General features: G+C 33.4%; 1 protein-coding gene across 6 annotated transcripts in view; it reads right to left on the reverse strand.

Annotated features, from left to right (window-relative positions):
• The window catches only part of LOC119645193 (RNA-binding protein Musashi homolog Rbp6), a 446,186-nt gene that overhangs the window by 335,745 nt on the left and 85,540 nt on the right, over positions 1-24,901 (reverse strand). The window lies entirely within an intron of this gene.

Below are 24,901 nucleotides of genomic sequence, written 5' to 3' on the forward strand. Positions count from 1 at the left end.
CAAACAAACTAAAACATGTGCTTAAAATTCCAGTTTACATTTTTTTTTGTGTAGATAGTTTTCTGATTCTTTCTTATATTATTATTATTATTATTATTATTAATTTCGCCAGAGAAATAAATTCTAAGACTAAACTCTTAAAAGCACTAGTGTCTAAGGCTATTGGCTTTTTATTAAAAACTCTACCGCAGTTGAGATTCGAACCCACGACCATTGACTTGCTTTGTTATATTAATTGGGGATATCTGAAGAAACAGGCTTTGCCATACTTTCTTACTATTAAAAAGGAGGCAAAGAAAAATTTGCGAAGTATACGATTTGAATGCTATGAGCGAAGGAAGGGCCCAGAATGTCGATGTCAAAGAGGCAGTGCGCAGTCATTGAAAAAGTCGATGAAATTTTGCAAGCGGTGAATCAAACAAAGCCGGCACACAACTTGCCAGGAAATAGCTGGGACGCTAAACGTCAACGACATGACAGTTTGTAATCATTCGAAAAGAGCAGGCTACAAAAAGAAACTCGAAATTGCGGAGACTTTTCAATACGACCCAACAGTTCGAAGCAAAACTTTAAATAGCTTCAAGACAATTTAAAATTAAACTATAAAAAACGGAAGAAAAGTTACTTGCAATATTCTTATGTGATTTTACGGAAAATAGGAATAAAGATAGATATAACAATTTTTCAATCAATTAATCATTTTCATTGGATTACAGGTAAAACGATTGTTAAAACATTGGTGAACAAGGCGAACGCTTTCCAATTTGGGAACTCATCTTCCAAGTAATTTCTTAAATTTGCTATTTGCACTTTCTGTGCTGTAGAGGACCTAGATGCGAAGGCAAATCAAAGAAATTTTCTTCTTCTTCTTGTTCAGGTAAAAAGGATGTAATGCTTGCAGAGTAGCAAATGTGTAAAGACTGACGAAATTAATTTTTTTTTTTTCAGCATTTTAAATTGCAATTTCTATAACTTAATATTCCTGCTTTAATACTGAAGAGTTTTCTCTTCTCTTGAGTACCAAATTTCATACAAGGTCACAAAAGCGATGACAAGAACAAGCGTATAGGTTATATTTTTAAAATAAGACAAGAAATAAGACGTCTGTCATGTCCGGTACAGTGTTCAAGCATCAGGGTAAATTGTTGAATCGGTTTTGTTATATCTGTCCATCCGTTAATTTGTATATGGGCTCCGTTATGTGACTATCCTTTTCTTTCTGTTGTGCAATCTGATTAATCATTTAACTGTTCGTCACGGTTCGTCTCTCTCTCTCTCTCTCTCTCTCTCTCTCTCTCTCTCTCTCTCTTTGTCTGCCATCTATGTATCCATCCATCTTTTCATTGCCTGACTAGAAACTAAACACATGTAACCTTAACTATCTATATATATACGTTTGCCTGCCTATGGCTCTATCGTTCTCCCTGCCTGTCTTTGTCTGACAATGCACGCTTTTTCTGGACATTACTGGTAATCCTCTATTCATTACTGGCCTTCTGAATCTTGCAACTACATTCGTGTTGTCTCGCGATGAGCTGCTACACTCTATTTACTAAGATTATACAAGCCTGAACCGCTTTTCCAACAATGAGCTTGTGGTTCAGATGCCTTCCTCGTCTGCGAATCCCTTCCATCCTTCAGTGTCTTTCAACGGCATTCCTAGTAGATTTAACATTGAATTGAGTCTAGCTTGCGCAAAGCCGGTTACTTTGCAGCCTATCTTCTGCCCACATCTCTTTGAGCCTGTCTCATTGGGGATGAGTAACGCTGAATATGTATTATTATGAAGAAACTGAGACTCAAACCTTGTGGTACCCTGTGATCCTGTACTCTTCAATGATCTGATAAGTGCTATATTTCAAGACTCTCTCTTGCACATAACCGTTCAACATTTTAGACAGGTATCGAGTATTTCGATAGTGCATTTTAAATTTCGATAATGATTTCCCAACAACAATGCCCTGCCTGTCGGATAATGCTTCGATAGAGCTGGTTTATTAAAAATAAATTCAATTCATTTGTTGATAAAATTCAACTTTATTTAAAGGACAATTCTTACAAAGCTTAATAACGAAACTATTTACCATCTTTATCTGTTGTCTTTTGTCCCTTAAGAAGTCGCTTACAGATGCCTTTACGGTAAAAACATGGCGGTCATCAATCTCTTTATACTTTAATTTACACTGAACGACAGCTTGGAAACAACCGACCGCTACGCTTACATTTAATTTATATATATATACTATATATGTATATGTCTTTCGGATCATATACGTTCTATTAAGCAATCAATTCCAATGGATAGAATTTACACCCAATAGATTTTTTTTTGACAAAGCTGGCTTTTCTTATCAATCCGATTTTTCTGGTCTGTATAGCATCACCTTTGCCCAAGAGATTGCCTACACTGACCAGCAGACAAAAGGCATGATAGAAAGATGGACTTTTGAAAGGCTTATTGGGCTTTTTTAACAAAGCGATCATCTGCCTTCGTAAAAACACCTTGTGTGAAAGACAAGTTATATGTACCACAAAAGGTGGCAGTATATCTGACATTCTTCTTCTCTTTTCGTGCGTCCGTTTGTTTCACCTATACATTTCATTTTGGAAAAGTCATTACTGTTTTGAAGGTTGCTACAGAAGATCAACTGTTGTCACAAGTTCTTTCTTTTTCAGTCTTCAGTCAAGTTCTTTCTTTGCAGTCATCGTATTAGATGAAGCTCTCAAATCAATTACTACGTATGTAAATATGAGACCGAAATTTTCCCATTGATGGCACGACATGAAATCTACTCCGTTCTGCACCATTTTCAGTGTCACAGAGATCACTCAATATGTGTTCTTTGTCTACAAACGAAAATTGGAGAGATTTCACTTTCAGACAATCTCGTGACGAAGATGCTGCACGACTTAAAAACGGCAAGACTCCCTGTGAAGATATACCTAAGCGGTTGTACCACAGGGTAGGTGATAGAAATGCAGGTGGTTTGTGGCGCATTAAAGTCTTGCGCTCCCCTAAATGGGTGACTTTCGCTACTTTCCTATTCAAAAAAAAAAAAAAAATCCACACATACATTCACACACACACACACACACACACACACACACACACACACACACACACACACACACACATAAAAAACAAACGTCGATAAGACAGTCAGGAATGTGTACGTCCCTCTGCTCAGAACTAAATGCACATGCACAAGAACTCGGTGTTACATGAAAACAAAAGCGAAAAAGAGGTACAATAATATAAATATCATAAATCTCAAACTGTTGTATAATAAAAATTCAATAAAAACAAACGCAACGCCTGGCGTTCTTTTATTATTTTTACCCTACAATGCAATAACGACCACGACAGCAACAACAATTGTAGGGTCGAGATTACCACTCGACGACCACTAGTTGCACTAACTAATGTTACAAACTCTACTATGCATAGTTGCAGAAACAACGCGAGACAACTGTGACTGGAAAATAATGCAATATAGCGTATATATATACACACAGAAATATATATATATATATATATATATGTACGTTATGTACACTACCATATGTATATATAATTTAAAAAATAAAAATAAAATAACTATAATAAAACTAGGAAGGGTCACGATAGTCAAACATACAAACATACGTACATCAGCATTAACGCGTAAATGCTTTGGTTTACAAATTGAAAGTTTGGTTTGTCATTTAACCCCAGCCTCTGACTCTATTACTATCTAACCATGGATAATGCATACCACAGACGTACGTACACAGATCCCAGCACATAATAAAATCACACATTGCCTATAAATTCGCATATGTCGGTAAGTAAGTACGTGTTCATGTTATAAGCACAAGCACAGGCATTGGCGCAGATCTGAGCATAGAGTGTGTGCTGTTGGTCGCGTGATTTAAGTACAAAATGATAATTATGTACAATAAAAACGATTTATTTGCTTATGACAGCTTAGCATAATAAATAATGTTTAAAGCCAACTGGGAAATGACAACCATACAATACTACAATTATATACTCACACTAATGCAGATGAACATTTATATATATTTACATTTATATATATTTACATTTATATATATATATATATATATATATGCACTCGCATTACATATTTATTAAAATTACCATTATAAAATACCACAATATACATAATAATAATAACAACAACAACAACAACAATAAGAAAAGCAATAAAACAAAACAAAATAATATAATAGATATATATGACCGTTCGCGTATGTGTAAAGCTTATTAAACAGATCACACTGAATGCATAGTATGTGAATTTAATTGAATATTTATTAAAAGGCATCGAATGGCGATAACGTAACTAAATTAACATTCTGCAAACATAGTAAATTAATTTATATTTTAACATTTTAAATAAAACATATTCTCTACGCTTTCTCTCCTTTTTAACATACAAAGAATACAATTGATTGGATAACGTGACAGGTAACTGTGCATCGAAAGATACCAATTCATCTTTTTAATGTGTTTTACTAATCAAAAGATCTGTTTTAATTGATTGTTAACCATGATTTGAAGGATCGCCGTATAATAAACGTTAGAGTTAAGCGGAAGACTATTTTTTTTGGCAAAAATACCCTTGAAATTCATTTTTATCGTTTTGCAAGATGATATTTACATAGGCGTGTGTTTGATCGAAAAAACGGAAAAGGAAAAAGTGTCTGGACCCGCCTTGCCAACAATGAAAAAGAAAGCAAAAGGATCGGAAACTGAATGCTACCATACAAAACTTATATAAACTACGTGAAATTGTAAATGCACCCTGGACAACAACCTGCTTGCTTCTTCAAATTGATAAATAATATTATTTTCTTCTTTTTACTTGACATTTTTTTTTGCCCAATTTTTGCACTATTCATCATAGGATAGAATGCATAAATGTGAAAACAATAACCGTATGATTACGTAACAAAATTAATTACTTAACGCACTACAAACGCTTGTGTTTTCAAATGAAATCATTTGATAAAATCACTAAAATAATCCTTAATGTAAATGTTATATGGAAGAACACCAACCTGTTTAACACTAATGCTGTTAGAAATAGCATTGCATTGCCGCCTTTAAATATTCATCTCTATTAAGTTGGCGAAGATTTATGATTCAAGGATCTATTTAATAAATTCGAATTCACTTGTAAAAGAATTCAATCATATTTTCAATAACTCTACGCTTGGAGATACGATCTAGCTCTAGATAAAATTTACAAATCTATTAACGCATTACCATCCCTGTGCGCAGATTTATGCATTGCGTTTTATGCGTTCAACTTTACGCAGTTTCCAGGTGCATAGATTTGTGCTTTTCATTAAACTTCACGCAATGCCCGTGTGCGTACATTTGTGTGCGTCGACAGCCGTTAATTTTCATTCAATTGCAAATAAATATGGTCTACACTACCGCTCGAAGCTTATCGTCAGATGAGTGATTTCATGGCATGGTCAATTAGAGTTCAAGATATATAAAACTAATGAAACTAATGGGATATGGAATTTCAAATAGAATAATGATATGCGAATCTAAGAAGGGAAACGAGAAATACACTAATTTGTAAAACACTATAACTGAAATATTGATATCTCAATAAATGGTATAATGTTTATGCTGACAACTTTTATAATAGTATAGATTTAGCGAAAACATTTACATATGGCGAAAACCAAAACCCGGGGTACGATCAGGATAAACCGTCAACTACCTGCCAACCTAACGCAAATAGAACTGAAAATAAATGAATAGGACAAGTACTGTTGGAGATGAGGAGAGGCAACAAAAACCAAAAAAATTCGCGGTGATTTCAACAGTCTATCAAGTTTTTGATTATTTCAAATAACATCCGGAATCATGACTAATGTGTTAAGGGTCTCAGTTTTAATCCTGCATATAAATCGTCTCATAGGCTTCAAGAAGAAACATCAAGTATTCAGACTTTACTCGTCTTCAGTTTCTGCATTGACCTACTTCTTCTATTGTGTATCATGTATGCGCCCTGGTAATATCCTTATATTTTAATGTTAAGAAAGCAAAAGCATTTTCCAAGGTATCGTAAAAGCATTCATTAAGAAACATTCATTAAGAAATATGTCTTTTTGCCAAGCAAAATTTATGTAAGTTTTAACAAACTACATAAGCTGTTATATATGGACTACAGCACAGCAAACATTCACGTGTAAGCACAAGTCTTTTAAAACGATTAAATAATTAGCATTATAAGTAATTGACAAAAGAGTCGCCAGAATAAATTCATATCAATGAGAGTAAAGCTTCTATTCCAAAGTTTCTTCAAAGACTCATAAAAAAAAAAATAATAATAATAATAATAATAATCGAACGATTTTCATATCAGATAGTAAAAGTATTTACTAAGAAAGTATTTACACTATGTCTTAAAAAAAGATAAACCGTAAAATTGTCTATTTCTTGTCCTTTTTTTCCTTTTCTTCGAAAAATGCAATCAATAGAAGCAAGCGTAAACGTTCTTTCTCTTTCGTGTGAACCTTATAAAAAATTGTTCCTTAATTTCGTTTCCAATTCATTATCAAAGTTAAGCCAATAAACAAACACCTAAAGCAATAGCTCGACCATAAACTCATACAACGTTTGTCTAAAATATAGGTGAATGCGTTATACGCTAGCCCTGCTTGATTGTTTGTACATGCGAACAAATCCTTCATACTTTTCATGCACACACACGATTATTTAAATGTGTGAATGTGCGCGTCGTGTATACACATACTTTTATATTAGTATTACAATTTTTACTTATTTAATCTTCTCGATTCGAACGTCTTATAAGCAATATTTTCCAGCTTTGCAAAGTCAAATGCGAAAATAAGTTAAGATTGAAAGTCAAAATCAGGTACAAAAAGATGATCTCACATATAGGGTATGTACAATATATGCGCACTTGTAGATATCAGCAAAAGTTGGAGAATAAAAAAAAGGAAAGGAAAAAATAATAATCACAAGGATTGTTGTTTTGTTTACCAAAGAATAAATAAAAGAATTTCAATTTCAATAACAATTTCTCAAAGCTTATGCGTGTTACAAGTTCCTTAAATGTGTTAAACTTTGCCAAACCAGCGTACAGTAAATCTATTTAAGTATTAAGGCCTTCGAACTAAATAAATGAAACGTAAATGCCAAACTTATTCTAATCCTTGCATTTATCACTCTAAACAACAGTTAAGTACAAAAGTATATATGTACTAGTTTTGTCATTCAACGACGCACGTACGCATTATAAAATAGTGGGTAAACGAAGCCACGTTCATACCTTTCTCGCATTATCAGCCATTTACAAACTTGTTGCATACACTAACTACTATGTCCGGGGAGATGGGTGATGGTGCAATTGTTTATAACTCCCAAAAATTTGTATATATTCGTTCAAATCAAACTTATAACGTTCAAAAGATATTCTTCGATAACAACTTGACCTGGCGGAAGGAATTCCTGGTGCACAACACCGACATAATTGAAGAACACTGTAACTATTACTTGAACTTTTGAACGACTTTGACGCGATTTTTTCGGTCTTTGCTCAGCAAAATCACGCATTGCAGACAATGGAAAAAAATACTTTTTGTATCGTACAAAACCAAATTCAGCGGAAACCCTAACGACATCTCTAATTTGGATGACTGATATCAGTTACGATGCTATCAATTTAATGTAGAAACAGAACTATGTTTGAAAATAAAAAAAGATTTTTAAGATTATAAAGAAATTGACCACATTTTTCGGAGGCGGTATTATTTTTAGTTTAAATCCACAGATCCATGTTAAGGAAAGGTCATCATTTGTTTATAAAATTTATCAAACTTATAAAACGTAGTTATCAGTAATTGAAAACGAATTCCAATGAAAACTTTACCCAATCGTTCCATGCAAAATATGCGACTCATGATGGCCTTCACTCATGTCTATGCATGCCTAAATTTGACAATGACCTATTGATTTACATAAGACATATTCGCTCAAAGCGATGAGTGTCCAAGATTTTCCGAAAATTAAGCTTCTATGCGGTTCACTTAATCAATCAATCAATTCCATCAAACCAAAAGAAAAAAAGAAAAAAAAACTATTGGTAACTTTTTTTTAATGAGATAAATGTGCATGGCAGCCGATTAATAGACGCTTCTCAAATCTCTCTGTGAGGCAAAAGTTAAGTTTTGATCACAAAGTAGCCGTGGAAATCAACCAATCATACAATTAACGCCAACGAAATTCATAAATGTTAACTTCATGTGCAAATTTGTCATGGGGCATAGAGTGATATGTTACAAGTTTTAAAATAATACAATTTAAACATTGAGCCACAACGTTAGTTTGTACGTAAATTGTCAAAGATGAGCGAAACACGTTGTCCACATAGAGTAACAATTAAAACATAATACAAGAAATGGAAAAAATTCGAGCATAAAAGAAAAGCACGAAATATATACACTTTTGGAAAAGAAACAAGAATAGAAAGGAAAGATGCAAAGAAAGTGAAGCAAAAAACTGCAAAAAGTCAAAGTTAACTGAACGACGTGCACTTGGACAATGCAGAAGGCAACGAAGATATAAGGAAAGTATACATATCACTAATTAAGAAAAGAAAAATTTTCTATAAATATCATAAGAATAAATCCATCTTTGAAGAGTTAAATCAAAACGACCGCTTAAGTCAGACGCATCCTGAATTTTAATTGAGATATTTTCAAAGGATAATGCAATCCTGTGAACTTTTTACATTCATCATTTATTTTATGCTTTTTAATTCTTTAATATTTTATCGACGTTAACGCTTCAGGTATGATATTCGCGCGCTTTTAATGGGGAGATAAGAGCTCTTTTTATGGCCCAGGGTAGTGATTTATCGCGTGATCTCACTCTTACTTAAAAATGCCGGGTTTTCAATACCTAATCGATTGGCTTGAAATTTTAGCTACAAAATTTTTTTGGAGAAAAGTTTTTACCAACACTCGAGTGCATTTTCTTTATTTAATCAATATTTTCCGTAAAGAATAATTTAACGAATTATTTAATTGCCTACAATACAATTACAATGCACTTCAAAGCCTCGATAGTAAGTAAAAAAACAAAAAAAAAAATTCCCCTCCTTTTTTGCCAAATTCGACTAATCTCCTTCAAGAGGTATACACTTGTTCCATTGTCACTAAATGCGGTGCGCGTTGGCAAAATAATTTTCTTATGATTAAATTTTTTAGGCCAAATAGTCAATGCATTGATTTTTGATATTTTTAGACTATCTATCACCTATCAGCTTTAACTTTCGCTGATTGTTAAGCAAGCATCTGCTGTTTTCGATGCAGAATGCAGATGCCATGACGCCTTTCAGGCAAATGATGTCATTGAATGATACTTTTTGTCATCAAAGGTCGTCATTACGAAAAAATTCGAATTTTCTCATCATTTTAAAAACAACAAAGCGGTGATATTCACTAAAACTTCTGTGACTCGTAAACACATGATCGAAATGACATGACATCTTGACGAGCGTCATGTCATGCAAGAGTGCAGTAAGAGTATATTAATATAATATACTTTTTTTTTATTTTTTTTTTTTTATAGATAAGTTATAAGCATCGATCTTGCGACTAAGATTACATTATGATATGTCTCACCCTTCAATTTTTATAGCAATCTACGAATCCACTCTTGATATTTGCAGACAAAGTTTTCCAATTAGATACAATCAAATCGAATCGTATAAATGCTGACGATAACGTAATATAGAAATCGCATTTAGTTCGCGAGTTCATTTATTCTGTAATCTTTAAAAAAATTATATTCGATTCAAAGTTTATCGCTTAGTTGTTTGTTTAACTCAATCTATATAGAAACGATAAATCTTTCAATGCTCCATGTTGCTGGTAAGCGAACAATGTTTGCATGTCTTGAATCATGGCAGTTTTGCGAAATTGTTTTGATTGTTCGAAAAGTTATGTGATACTTCTAACTAAAAGTTTTCTATTGATTCAAATCGACTATTGAATAGAAAATCCGGCAATTATATGCTTACCTTATGATGCTTCGTTCATATTTCATCATAATATAACGTTTTTTCTTAATATGTTATTAAATTTTCAGGCAATAAATCACAAAATTCTATTAATTACAACGTTCAAAGGCACACACTTTAGTATTTCAATTTGAACGATATCAAATAAGTCAAAAACATTTTTCAATGTGTGTATTAAGTTTCAATCTATCTATCCTTTATGTGTATGCCTTTCTCTTTTACAAATTTCATCAATATTCAGTTTACTACCAAACCAAAAAAAAAAAAAAAAAAAAAAAAAAAAAAAAACGACAGCAAAAGTAGGGAGAAAACAAAGAAAGAAAGAAAGAGAGAAAGAAAAACTAATATCAAATAAAACGAAATCCTCACAAATCCTTAACATATTGAACTGTTATTTGCACACACTCGCATACACATGCATTATCATGATGGCCTCCTATACTTAGGATATAAGCATCAGTAACGGTGGCAGCACAGGTACCAATCTATAACAAATTACATTTAATCCTTAGCACTTGGAGGCATTAAAGGGGTTAATATTTCAGTATTAGACTTGTTGATTGCTATTACTGTCATACGTACGTATTGATATAAATGCATGCTTATAGAATAAAAATAGGTAAAAAGTGGCTTTAAAGGAACTAACTAACCGGCCAACCAACCAACCAACGAATCAAGCAACCATTGAATCTAGTTGCATACAATAATCACACAGAAAGCAGTTACCTTTAACCAGCCATCATCAACGCAAATGTATGAAATGTTAGTATATATATATATATGCTTGTGTGCATTTGTACTGATGTATGCGCGCATGTATGCAGGAGCGTATGTGCGCGCGTCTTTGTGTGTGTGTGTGTGTGTGTGTGTGTGTATGTGTTTGTGTATGTTTAAGAGCTTGCTAGTGTGCATAAGCTATTTATATCTAATTCATTTTTTACGTGTATAGTTAACGAAATTCATCGTTATACACATGCACATATAATCGTAGTTTGGTGGCTCTTATGTTTCTTATCGCCATCGTCATATGCTGGTAAGAGGAAACGGAAATTGAAAATCTATAGATTTGCAATGATTGTATGCGTGCATACAAACAGACATTTGGCTACATGTATGTGTGTCTATACTCATACACATATTCGCAACAAGAACAACGTCACCATTCATACAAACACACGTACTTGCATTCAGATATTTGTATGGATTGGCTTGATGTTAGCGATATTGAATGGCAATGACAGTCACGTAATCCGAGCAATTGCTGACATCGTCTGCAATCGAAAAGAGCATCTATCTTAAAACAAACAAAAAATAAAAATAACAAAGAAGGAAAATGAGAAAGAGAAGGAAAAGGAAAAGTAGAAGGAAGAGGAGTAGAACGAAAGCAAAAACGAATGCGACTATTGTGTCAAGTCTGCATGCATTCACATATGTACAAACATATATTATATATTTATATACATGTATATACGCATACTTTCATGTGCAAGTATGAATTTTTATGGTTTGCGTTATACGTGTATGCGTGCAGTAGTGTCTAATGACTTGTATGTCATATACAAAGTTTATAATGAGTGCGTATTAGATGAAAAATACAGAGCGTGCTGTAAATTTGAAATGATGACAATTATGTTAGCACTCATGTAGTAACTGGTATGTGTTTCAGCGCTAACATTTATAGCTATGACAATATGAGGATATTTGATCAATGCGGATCAAATATTAAATTAATAACTCTTAAAGGCATTACTGAAATTTGATTCCATGATCAGTTGAAAAAGACTGTAACTTGATTATTGTTTTTGAAATAGCATTAATAAAACGTTACCTTAAAGAGTCTTATCCGAGAAGTTGTATAAGAAATTATTATTGTAAAGATTTTATGCGCCTTATATACATATATATTTGTCTGTGTGTTTGTATATATGTTTTCATATCCTGTCATTTTAAACATTCATTTAACACAAAATGTCATTGAAGGCTTAAAACCTTTCTTCGGTATAGCATTAGATTAGACACAGTGTCATTGAGGTTACCACCTGGTGTCAGTAAAATGTAATCATTGAGCTTGTTGTTGTTGTTGATTTTGCTTTCATTTTATAATTTTTGTCTTCTCATTTTTTATTTTTCTTCTTTTTCATTTTACATTGCAAGAGCACTACCAGACGTTACGACATTTAATTATAATTTTAATCACTACACCAGCCTGCAATAACACTAAACAAACGAGCAACAGCAACGGTAACAACAACAATATTGCAGCTAAAAGAGAACATCAATATTTAGTCAAGTTCGTCTTTAAACAAAGTGTTAATAGGAAGAAGAGGGAGGAGGAGGAGGAGATGCACAATCAGGAAGAGGAAGTAAGCACTAAACTTGTGCAGAGGGTAACATGCAGTGCCGTGCGTCTGTTGTCAGGGCAGTCACTTCAATTTCACTTCCTTAGATTTCCGACGGCGACAGCTGTTAACTTGCTTTCTCCCTAACAAGGTGATTCAAATCATTCGAGTTACTGTATAATGACAACGATGAGGGCGATGGCATTGTTAATGGTAATGGTGCCGTTGATGCTTTTTTGGTTTTTGCTTTACTCTAATACAGGCAGACAACAACGTTCATTTCCTATCAGCATAATTTCTACTGTTGACGTATTTTTCTTTTTTCCTCCTTCTTCCTTGTTTAACCTTTTTTTTCTTTTTTTTTTTTTTGCTTTGACGTTGAAGTTGACAAAATTGCTGGCAATAAAATTATATCTAAATCAATTTTATTCAAAGAAAATAATTTTAAAAATTTTTAATTTATGTAGAGCTTTAATGATTTTTAAAAATATTAAAACAACTTTTTTTTTTTCTTTAAATTATTTTGTTCGTCTTTCATTTTAATTACATGAATTCCTTTGATTTGCCAAGCGATTCATTCACAACTCAACTTAAAATGCACATGCAAATGTGCATATACGCGTATACCTATGTACGCGTATATGCGCTAAAAATTATACATATGTAAGTGGTTTGTTAAAATTTTAAGAATGAATATATATAAATTACTTTTCATAGATATTTGCGTTTGTAATTATGTATGCGTACGTATATGTGATTGCAATTATTCCATGGTAAAATGAATGCTAAGATGAAATTTTTATGAATTAAATTTGAAATGTTTATTATTACGAAAGCACGCATGTACTTATAAACGCGAAAACGTACAACCCCTTGCCTATATATAAAACGCGCAGCACACGCAGCCTTATGCTATGCTTATATGTATGTATGTTTATAATTCAAATAAAATGTTCCGATTCTTAATCTGGCTGACTTCTGACTGGTTGGCTTACTGGCTGGCTCGCCTGCTGGCTGATGATGATGAGTACGCGTGAATGTTGGCCACAAGTGCCGGATTTATTAGCGTTGATTGTATTGCATACACAATTGCATTTTAATGTTGGCAATGTTCCCAATCATTTTGTTTTTTTCTTTTTTTTTTTTTTATTATTTTTTTTACTCTTTTTATTTTTCTTTTGCGGCTCCCTTACTTATAAAATATGCTGGCATAGCGTTTGTTTGCGTACACAAACTTACACGCACGCGAATACACAGATTGAGTGTGTCATTCAATTATTTTGTCAGTTCATACAGTATGAACATAGTTGGATGAATGCATCCATAGCTAAGTACATGTACAATGGCAGCAGACACAGCTAAACGAGTATAAATATATATCTTCAAGTTGTGCATATACAAAATATTTTCATAATATATATGTGTATGTATGTGTGTGTGTGTGTGTGTGTGTGTGAGTGTAACTCTGCGTGTGCAATGGACACAATTACTCTCTTGCGTTGACAAATGTTTATGGACGTAATGGTTGTTGTTGTCCTTTATATATATATTCATATATATATATATATATATATATATATATTCGTATATACATATATATCTTCTTTTTTCTTTTTTTTTTTTTCTTTTACATTTGCAACGGCATTCTCATCTTCCTAGTCATTATGTTAACTTAATTATCTTGCCTTTTACCGTTATGCTTAGAAACATCAAAAAAAAAAAATACAATTTCGTTGTAATATATAGGATAGCATAGAAACGGTAGCATTCCGTTATTCAAAATAACAAACCGGCTCTTTTCAAATTTGCAGCCCATTTTTAAGTTGGCCTTTTGATTCTCGTAGCAATCTCATGCAAACGAAACTAAAACGTATAATGTAGCATATCTACGATTCGTTCCGTAAAACATAAAATATAAACAATGAATTTTTCTTTTTTTTTTTTTTTTTTTTCTCTTTTTTCTTTTTCCTTTATTTTTTTTTTATTTATTTTTTTATTTTTTTTTCTTCCTTTTTTCTACTCTATGGATCAACGCGGATTTTCTAGCCTTTGTTGGTTGCGCTTAAGCGTTTATGCCTTTTCGTACCAAACATTTATGTGCAAATGCACTTTTGCTCGTTTCCATACGAATATATATGTATGTATGTATATGATAGTCGTAAATTATTTAGCGCTAATAAAGTGTTTTGTTGAAACGTTTATTACAATTATAACAATAACTCAAACCAAATAAGCCAAGATAAAAATCATTGTTGACACATTGTTTGGGTAATAGTTTGTCTTTTTATTAATTAATTTTTTTCGAAACCTTTGAAATTTTATATGAATAAAAACGAACAAAAATAATTAATAAAAAACGGATAGAAAAAAAGGTTTAATCTCTAATACTGAAATAGTAATAACAGCGTATAGGCGTAATAACTTCATTTCATTCGAAAGAAATTTGCTTGACATTCTATCTAAAAGAGCTACTTGAGCTTCTTCAGCAAGAGGTAGCGTAGCCAAACTGAATTAAAAATTGAAGCAAAGTTTCGGTGTATTTTATCGACTTTTTCCCACATTTCTATCATATGAAGCGGTATGAATTGTTACGTCATCACTTGTATTATAAACAATGTCGACATAGTCAAAAAAGTTTTGAAAATTGTCTTGGTTTTCAAGATACAGAGACAATCAGGTGCATGTTGCCCGATACATAAGCATCAACACCATCCTGCGGAAAAAACCGCGGAGCGTTTTCAACATGACCTGTTAATAATCGATAGGAGCAAATCGAGTGTTGTTGTTAACTTTAGGAGAAACCTATATTTTCAGCATATACTCTTTCAAATTATCTATTTCCCCCTACTATGTGTACGAGATACGAGATGTGCTCAACGGAAAAAAAGGATGAGCTTTTATTTTTCTCAAAATCTTTATTGTCCTGTACAAGGCCATCGTCCTTAGACGTAATAAACTTATGCCAGTACCTTTTCAAATCCCCCAGGCATTTATAATATGCGCTTTTTGGTATGACCCTGAGCTCTTTCAGCGATGCCTTTTCACTTTCACCTTTTTCTTTGACACACCCCTCGTCTATTTCGTCTAATATTGCAATTTATTAAAGGGTATTATTCTTTCGAAGATTGTACTTTAAATTGTGCCCTCGCTATTATCAAAATTTTTACAGCGAAATAGACGCTGCTTGCAGACTTCGTAATGGCCTCGGCAAAGGAAAAATTTTAAAATTTTGTGCAAAAAATTCCAATGCATTCATAATGCCAGTAAAGCTCAGTGCAATATGATAAGTTATGAAGAGCATGTTGTGATGTATGGGACGCGATAGTCATCGCGAATATGTGAATTTATGCATTACAGGTTGCATATGAAATTTTTGCCTCCTCACAACTATCGGTACGAGATCGAGATGCTCGCTCGCTCGTTCAACTATTTTTTGTATTCTTACGGAAAGTTCAGAAATATAATCAGCAAACCCAACGCTTTTTCAAAATATTCTTAGTTAGCTTGATTTACACACAATATTTAGTTGATCGCTTAAAATTCATCAAAACTTTCTCTAACTCAATCTTGATACTCACTGTTTTATGCATTTTTTAATCACAACTCGAAGTCTCCTTAAAATGCGGTTAGACTGCAGTTTACCTACGTAAAACTTTGACGTAAAAATTCTCAATTAAACGAAATTTAAAGCAGAGAGGGAGAAGTTGTTGTGAAAAAAGAAAAAAATGCACATTTCCTATAATCTGAAAAATATAATCACTTCTACAAAACGATATGAAGTCAACTCGATCACATTCGAAAAAAAAAAAAAAAATGCATTCCAATTGCATTGAAAGCGTTTATTCAAACTCACTTATTCAAGTGAGCTTCTGGAATCGTCTGTCGTCTGTATCGAGCAGGCATTAAAGGAAATCATATATAGACTGAATGCCATCGTCGTCATCATCGTTATAATCATTATATTTCAAACATTTTTAAATGACGCGTACAAGAACCGTTTAAGCATATAAATTAATTGTGATGTTGATGCATTTACCCGACAACAAACGTGACGAGATGGAACCAAATTGAATTTCTTAAAATTTTAAGCAATACAGGTGCTGTTAGGATGCTCTCAACTCTCAATTTCTTCCATTTCATCTTCATCTTTTACGGCACTTAAAAATTCTTTTTCTCTCCACTTTTATATGAAATTAATTGAGTTTGATATCAACACTCATGCAGGAGTTCCTAGCGAAGTCTTTAGCATAGGTAAATCGCTAGGCTTTAAAGAGAAAAGAAAGCAAAGCCATAGACTAGGGAAACAAGAAGTGATATGAGTGTAATTAAGTGCACACCTGCCAAAAATGAAAATAAAAACATTAAAGACTGAACAAAAGAAAGAAGAAAAAAAAAAAAAAAGTCCAAGTGAGCCTACATTTATGTATACGAAGGTTATATTTAAGTTAAATGAATGAATATACTTGAGCTGGGTGAGCTGGCTGAGCTCTCTTCAAGTGCACCAATGAAATTCATTGAAAAACTTAATATTTATGTTAAGCCATACGAGAATTGTAACTTGTAACGGAAATGTAAGTTTACATATAACCAAACACACCAGCGTCTACACACACACTCAATTCATTTAGAGCAGCTAAGAGAGTTTATTGCAACGGCTAAGGGAGAACGAACGGATGGATGGCAAAGCAAGTTTAAATGTTCATTCATATGTGTATAAATAACTATGTGAATATAACACAAGCGCAACTCAACTTTTGATAAATGACCCGAAACACCTTCATCCGGACTCTGTACAAATACACACACACACACACACATAAATAATATATATATATATATATATACACGCATTTATATATATATATATATCCAGACATCCATCTCTACATTTTTACTAAATATTAAGTGAAAGCTATTTATCATACTAGACCCAGCGCCAATTTAAAGCAGTAAACTACTACGACATCGTGCCCGGCCAACGTTAATATTTCGTTGAGAAGTAGATAGATAAAGTTAGAAAGGGGAAAAAAAGGTGAAACACTCATTTCAACACTCCCACAGTAACATGAAAATTTGTAATCCACACCCGTAGACCAGAACAGAGAGGCAAGCGTACAAACTCACTTAAATAGAACGGTATGTATGCTGAAAGGAAAACAAAAGCTTCAAATCGCATATACACTCTGGTCCATTTGTTTGGTATTCAATGTTCAACTTTATGGATTCATAGTAAATACACAAATAACAATAACAACAAAAACGACCGTGCTAACCGTAAATTTATATGTTAGCTTGAATTCATCAAATGCTTTCTTTTCTTTATTTCAATTCTCGTTGTTGTTATTGCATTTTACCAGATGAGGTGAAAATTGCTAACATGTTTCGTTTAATGTTCAAAAAAATCGTAACAATCAAAAATCTTTTATTTTCGCACCGGAAAGCAAGCGAAGAAAAATATTTTCAAGTATATTATGAAAAATATAAAAAAAATATAAAAAAATTTTTTTTTATATTTCACAAACGAATAATCGTAAGCAATCGCTTGATTATTTTTGATATCATCACTTCAAGAAGGAAGTATAATCCGCTGCACAATACAACCATAAAGTGCAATATCGAAGAGTTAGTTCACTACTAGCCATACAGAATATGCCCCATGGGCAGATCTATCACTCCGACTGACTTTTACTGTATCAGTCACCTTCCCGTCTTACAAGGTAAATAATGGTTGCTCGAATTAAGACCTGGAGAATATGCTCAATAACTGTTCCGATGAGGTTTGTTGCCACTTTCCTAGCGAAGACAAGGTAAGCAAGTTATAATGTTCTTAGGAATCTTTGTTTTTTTTTTTTTTAAATATTCACCTTTTATGACGTCAACTTGCATGATGGGCCTTTATACGGAGTATGCAGGTTACTTGACAGAATGTAAAGCATTTTAATACCCATGCGAATCATTTCGGTCGATCTCAGTCGTCGTAATTGTCGACAGCATAAATTGAAATTAGTCATACCATCAAAGAAATTCACAGAACCATCGTTTCGCACTTGCTCGCAAGTCATAAAGCCTTTTTTGATCCCAGCACAATTTCATTTTCGCATATTGCTGTAAAGCAATAAAGCGCGCTCATTATGTTCCCTCAGATTGTCTTAACTGAAGACTGAAATTGTTTCAAATCAGTTCAAGAAGCTTGTAAGTGCTGCACTCCCATTTATTAAAAACTCTCTTCAAAGGTCTTTAGCCGAGACTTGTTTCTCGTGCTTACTCACATTTCGAATAATTGCTTGCTCACAGTAAAAAGCGTCTTGGAAATGGACTTTTCCAGAGCGAATACTCCTGAGCCATCTTTCGTCGACGTGTGTCAATAACATTGTCTCCACATTCTTGTAAAATATAAAAATAATTCCAAGAGGCCCGTTAACATACTTCTACTACTAAGGGAAAAACTGCTGTTTGCATATATAGGAAACGAAAAACGCTTCTTTTCTTTTCACTTTCTCATTATCGGTAACTTTAAGTATAGAGTGTCTGGCCCAAGAACACATATATGCTTTCAACGTGATCGAGAAAAACGACGTTCACATCATTGCTAAGCCTCAGATGGATTTCGGCTACAGTAAAATAAGTTATTGCTTTTTTCCATGAAGTATTTGAGCATTTGCGGATTTTATTTACTTCTTTTCTAAAATCTAGACACATTTAACACTAGCTGCTACCAGGACTATCTACTAACGAACAAGCTGAGAGATAGCTGTTTTCTCAAAAGAAGCCGTGGAACAAAATCACCAAATGAGTGCGGACGTCAGCCGTTGTTAAACAAGTTCTCATATTCAAGTTTTTCGATTATCTCTTTCTTCGAAAATCACTTCAGATACAGATGAGTATTTGAAGGCATTAAACTTTGTGAATTCGATTCGAATCTTATTTTTTTTTTTTGCGTTTTCACGATTGGAAGGAATAAGCAAAATCTCACTTCCTGGTCACAGTAAACGATATTCGTGTTAAAACTGCTGCAGTTCAAGAATTTTTAATACGCGGAAAAAAATATTATAGCTTTTTATAATAGTGTTCTATATGATCTGAAGACGTTTTACGAATAAGGACTAATGCAAAAGAACACTTTGCAAGTGTTGCAAAGTAATAAAATAGTTTCTTACGTTGAAGAGGAATAATTTCCTTATCGCAAAGTATTAGAAAATGTTGCCACAAGTGCCGTTTAACACTAGAGCCATCGATGTCTTGTAAATAAATTGTCATTTTTGCGAATACGGCAATTCGACAAATGTATTGGTTCAAATTGATCCATTTTGGTAGAAGTGGTTATCTCGAAATCTCGCTTCGCTTGAAAACTAAACCGGATAGAGAATAATTGATTAAAGATCATCCCTTACAAAAAGAAACGATAAATAAATTTCATAACTTTACAGAAATTGACTCACGCTATACTTGTAATGGTAAATTGCAACTTTTTACCAATGTTAATTTCAAAATATTTCACGGTATAGCCGACCTCAATGTAATGATTTAGAAATGAATGATAGAGGAAATGATTTATAAAATAAGAAATTGTTGATCAGCGTGTCGTGTCTTCTGAAAAGTGAACTTGTATGCATTCTCGTCCGCACTGAACTGGCACAAGAGAAAATCATTCAAAAATGAAAGTTTGCTAATATTGTCACTCTATTTATTGCGTTCATTTGCGCAAATTTCAAGAGATTAATTAGACATTCATGAGCCAAGTCCGTGAACAAGCGTTAACACTACACTTACCGAAGGGGATCAAATAATCTTTTGTGTTGTGTGAGTCTGTGTGTGTGTGTGTGTGTGTGTGTGACGTGATAATTTTCATTATAAAATATACGCAATACATTTGTCACTTACACACGCATTAAGATCGTTCCAAAAAATGATTCTTCATCGAAAGGTATAAGACATTTACACATTTCCTCTACGTGTGTAAAGGGTAAGAAAATTGTATGAGTTTTTTAGAAATATCAATTTTTCAATGATTGGCAAATATTCAATTTTCGGAGCGCTTGGAAAAAAGCCCAAAATATCAAGAAAAGAATCTATTTCAAGTAATGAATTTTTATCCACATACATATAATATATTAAAGGTTTGAAAGCGTCTGTGTTAAGCCAAGAACACAAACATTGATTTTCTGAAGATACAACATCAATGTCACCGCTTAAGCGGAACTTAGAAAAACGTTGCCATTGCAACTCTGTTTGTACCACACTTTACTCTTTTTAATACGTAAGTTAATATCCTCAGTATATGTACTTAAAATAGTTAAACCGGAAAATCGTATCAAATGCACTTTTTTCATTCTCAGATTTCTCTTTCACTGTCAATATTGCAAAATAAAAAAAATAAAAAATAAAAAAGAGAGATACAAACAAAGCAACTTTGATGTCAAATTTATTAGACATTAGTTGGTGTATAGCCAAAATGATCTCTTTAACTGCCTCTTATATTATATAACATTGCCTTTGAATATGTAAATGCGGTTCATATTTTTCCTACATCTGTACACATAAATGCGCTACTGCTAGTGCAGTATTTGACTGCGGGTGATAATTTTTGCTTTGTTGTTTCATTTGCCTTTTTGCATTTTTTTTATTTTTATTTTTTTTTTTTTTCATTATTCTTTACTTTGTTTTTACTGCTTTATTTATTAACCAATGCTGTAATTGTAATTTTTGGACCGCAATCATATAGACAATTTCATATACAAAAATTGTAAGTGTGTCTGTATATCAGTATGTATGTAAAATTTGGCAAACAAAATATAATACACATTGGGTAACGAATTATACCCAAGTGGCTGGTATTGCAAGAGTTTATCGCTAATTAGATTATGCATAAATATCGAGATTCAACAGTTAATGTTTTTTGGCAAACTCTGGCAATACAATAAAAACAAAACACATATCGTTAAGAATGATGATGCAGTGAGACTCATCTACAATTTAACTCCCCGAGCATTAGCATCACTATCACTGTCACCATCACCACTAATCGCCAATTGCAACACTTTTGATTGGCGATTATGACACCAACTATAGAAGAATTTATTTTAACTTTATTTTATATAAAAAATATTGAGATTATAATATATTCGGTGTGTTATACTAAGCTCATCGTTGCATCCGTACTACATTATGTATTCGGCAATATAGATCTCTTAGTCCATCTGCCTCTTGCTCGTGCATTTCTCTCGTTCCTACTACTTAGCCACCCTCAGTTTTCGCTCTTGTTCAAATTTGTGAAAATGCCCGCAATGAGTCTCAAGTTCGTCATTCAGTTTAGTTCAGAAAATCGTTACTTTTAATTCAATAAAGATGATAAAATCAGAGACCTTAAGGCCAATAACTGCAAGAGACCTTGCTAACCTCAGCGCTGGATCTGCTGTTCTTCGGTGATTTACCTCAAAGATCATAAAGAAGTCTCGTTGGGGGCGTCTAGTGATACCGCATGGAAATATGCAAAATAAAATCTAACGAAATTAATGAAAGTAAATCATTAAAAGACACTTTTAATTAAAAGAAAGGAACATAGGACCAACTATAAAATAAAAAAGGCACTCATAGAAACGGGCACGGAAATAATAAACGCTACGCAAAGCGTACAACTGGACATTGTTTCCAGTATACATCTATATTCGCAAGCTAATGCGAACCAAAGGCATACCACTACAACTGTAAATAAACCACAGCAGTTAGCTGAATCTCAAGAATCGTACTGGACCCTGGTCCCTGTAAAACATTATGTCAAATTGCAAAATCATAATCAATGCGCAAGTCCATCGCGATCAATTAGTTGCGTATATTAAATCTAACATGAAATGCTATTGGATGACTTACAAAATTCGTATCAATACTCTGTCTGCAGGTTCTGGCAAGCAATCTAATATCAGGACTTATGCCGGACCAAAATGGCAATTCCCTTATGATTTCTTGAAAACATATATCGTGCGAATGTCGAAATTCGAATATTCGCATTCGGCATCGAACGCCATACACATCATGACAGTACAAAGCAATAGTTGGGCGAACTATCTATTCTCTCTTCGTTTTGAAAAATAAAGTCATTAGCTTCAGCTGCTGATACTCATTGGAGTCTACGAAGCTATTTCTCAGAATAATAATCAGAGAACGTGCCTTACCAAAATTGATTTTTGCTCGCGATGCAACGAAAGATTCCATTTATAAAATTAGAAAAGTAAGTTTCTTGATCGTTCAGTTTTGCCTTGTGTTTCCTGCCTGGCCAGTACTTATTTGTCCGTTTTTTTCTGCTTGCTTTCTCTTTCTTCCTGCTCGACTTTTCTTATTTGTTCGCGGTTGTGTTTGTATTTTCCGTACGTCCGTCCGCGTGTCTCCTTCTCTTCAGGAAACTATCAAAGTTTCATAAATTTCATTCGCTAAATGAAGCTTCATAGGTGTCTTGTTTAAACAGGTCAAATCTGCTTGCATTAACAACAATAACAGCAACAATAAACACAATAGCATACTATGTACTATAAAAAAGTAGGCGATTTTCAGTTTTCGGGCACTCTTCACAGTCAGCGACCAACTAGGAAAGAGATAGATAATATTTTGGCAAAAATGCAATCATAACCTTGCCGCCATGACATCGTCGAGGAATATTCTTCAGCATAATCGGGTTTGAAACAATTTATCGCATTGAATTTCAATCTTTGAGTTCGTTCGGAAATTTAACAAACCTTTGTAACAACGTGCGAAAGTTTATATAATTTAATTATCTTGAAACTGCGAGGCATGTGCTTGGCAAATGTACTGATTGTATCTAACAAATCGATACAAAAAGCCGCAGGAAAAGCGATCATACATTATACTGATGATATGTAGTCGCAGGTCTCTCCAAAGAGACTTTAAGAACTGTCAGAATATCTTCGGAGCGTTTTAATGTTTACAGCGTTTTTGCAAGACAGCGCTGCCTTGTGTGTTGTGTTAGATTCGAAAAATGTCGATACGAGTCCCTTAACTGAAAAAAAAAAAAAAAACGCAGGAACTTTCAGAGGAGTATCAGAAAATTACAGGTGGCCATTGAAAAGGTTGCGAAGTCTTGTGTTTCGTGGTGTTGGTTTTCATTAGAATGGATTTACCCTCAACATTGACCTATTAAGCTTCAATGCTTCTGATTCCTTCCGACATGTTATCACTTCTAAAGCTGCCATAAGCGTGCCTGCACGCATCGACGACACTATTTGTCTTATCTTTCAATCGGGTCTTTGTAATTAAGCCGTCTTTTTATTGCTTGAAAAACTTCAAATTCTCTCTGATGGAGAGCAAAAAGAGCACGAGAAATGCATATAAACTTTACCATTTTAATATCCTATGCAATTTGTGGTTGATTAAGCTTGTGCGAATGCATGCAACATTCAAAAGGACTTGAGATAGACAAACTGTCTCGACAAATATAGATGAAAGATAATAGGTTAGCACAAAAGTGAATGCGATATATTTGGCCGATATAAACATTTTCGCGAGAACTACATCTTTACATGATAACAGGGATTAAGTTTTCATATTTTCTGATGAAATTCTATTAATTGTAAATCAAGTAGGGGTCTTTTCGAAAGCTTCTCCCCTCCCCTTCCTTTATAATGGTTTGCTTGAAATATGAAACTTAACATGGCAACATGTTATCACATTTGGTCTCCTATGACGAAAATAAGTCGAGCCTTGCACCAACCGAATTAGCGTAGACGAAATGGTGTAAGGTATTCAATAATCAATTTTAATAAGATTGCAAGTTGTTTTGCGTTAAAAAACTGGTCGCAATCCACATATTAGACCTTTGCCTGTGATAGGTAAAAGCAACTAAGTCCTTTTAAGTATTTGTAATAAATATGCAAATATATATGTATTTAGTGCTGTAAGCTAGCGAACAATTTTAATTTATTAATATAATCTATGGAGGAATTTTCAATTTTTTAAATTTCTTAGATATCACGTAAATAAAAGCAACAAACGCCATTTCAATTACTTGTCTGAGAGGATGTCTGTAATAAAAAACTAAAACAATAAGCCTTTAATTATGTTATATTGCAGGAATACATTGGAAAAATTACAAACATTTCCTTGCGGTTTCAGAAAAGGAGAGCGTCAGAGTGAGAGAGAATGAGTGAGAGAGAGAGAGAGAGAGAGAGCGACAGTGAAGGGGAAAGAGTGGAATGTGAATTGAGAATAGATGCAAGAAAATCATATGTCAAAGAATGATAAAACTCTTTGTGGTGAAGTTGTAACGTAATGCATGCATCAGCTAGAATAATGTATCCAATTGTGTTGCATCGACGCCAACAGCACCAACACCAACACCAATATCAACGCCAACGCCAACGCCATCATTATTATCATTATTATTATTATCATCAGCATAATCGTCATTATCGTTCTCATTATTAGTAAAGAACAAGAAGACAATTTCCTAGATCACATGTTTACAGAGCCTGTAAG

Source organism: Glossina fuscipes, unplaced genomic scaffold (assembly GCF_014805625.2).
Source record: "Glossina fuscipes isolate IAEA_lab_2018 unplaced genomic scaffold, Yale_Gfus_2 1, whole genome shotgun sequence".
In the NCBI taxonomy this organism is placed as follows: Eukaryota; Metazoa; Arthropoda; class Insecta; order Diptera; family Glossinidae; genus Glossina; species Glossina fuscipes.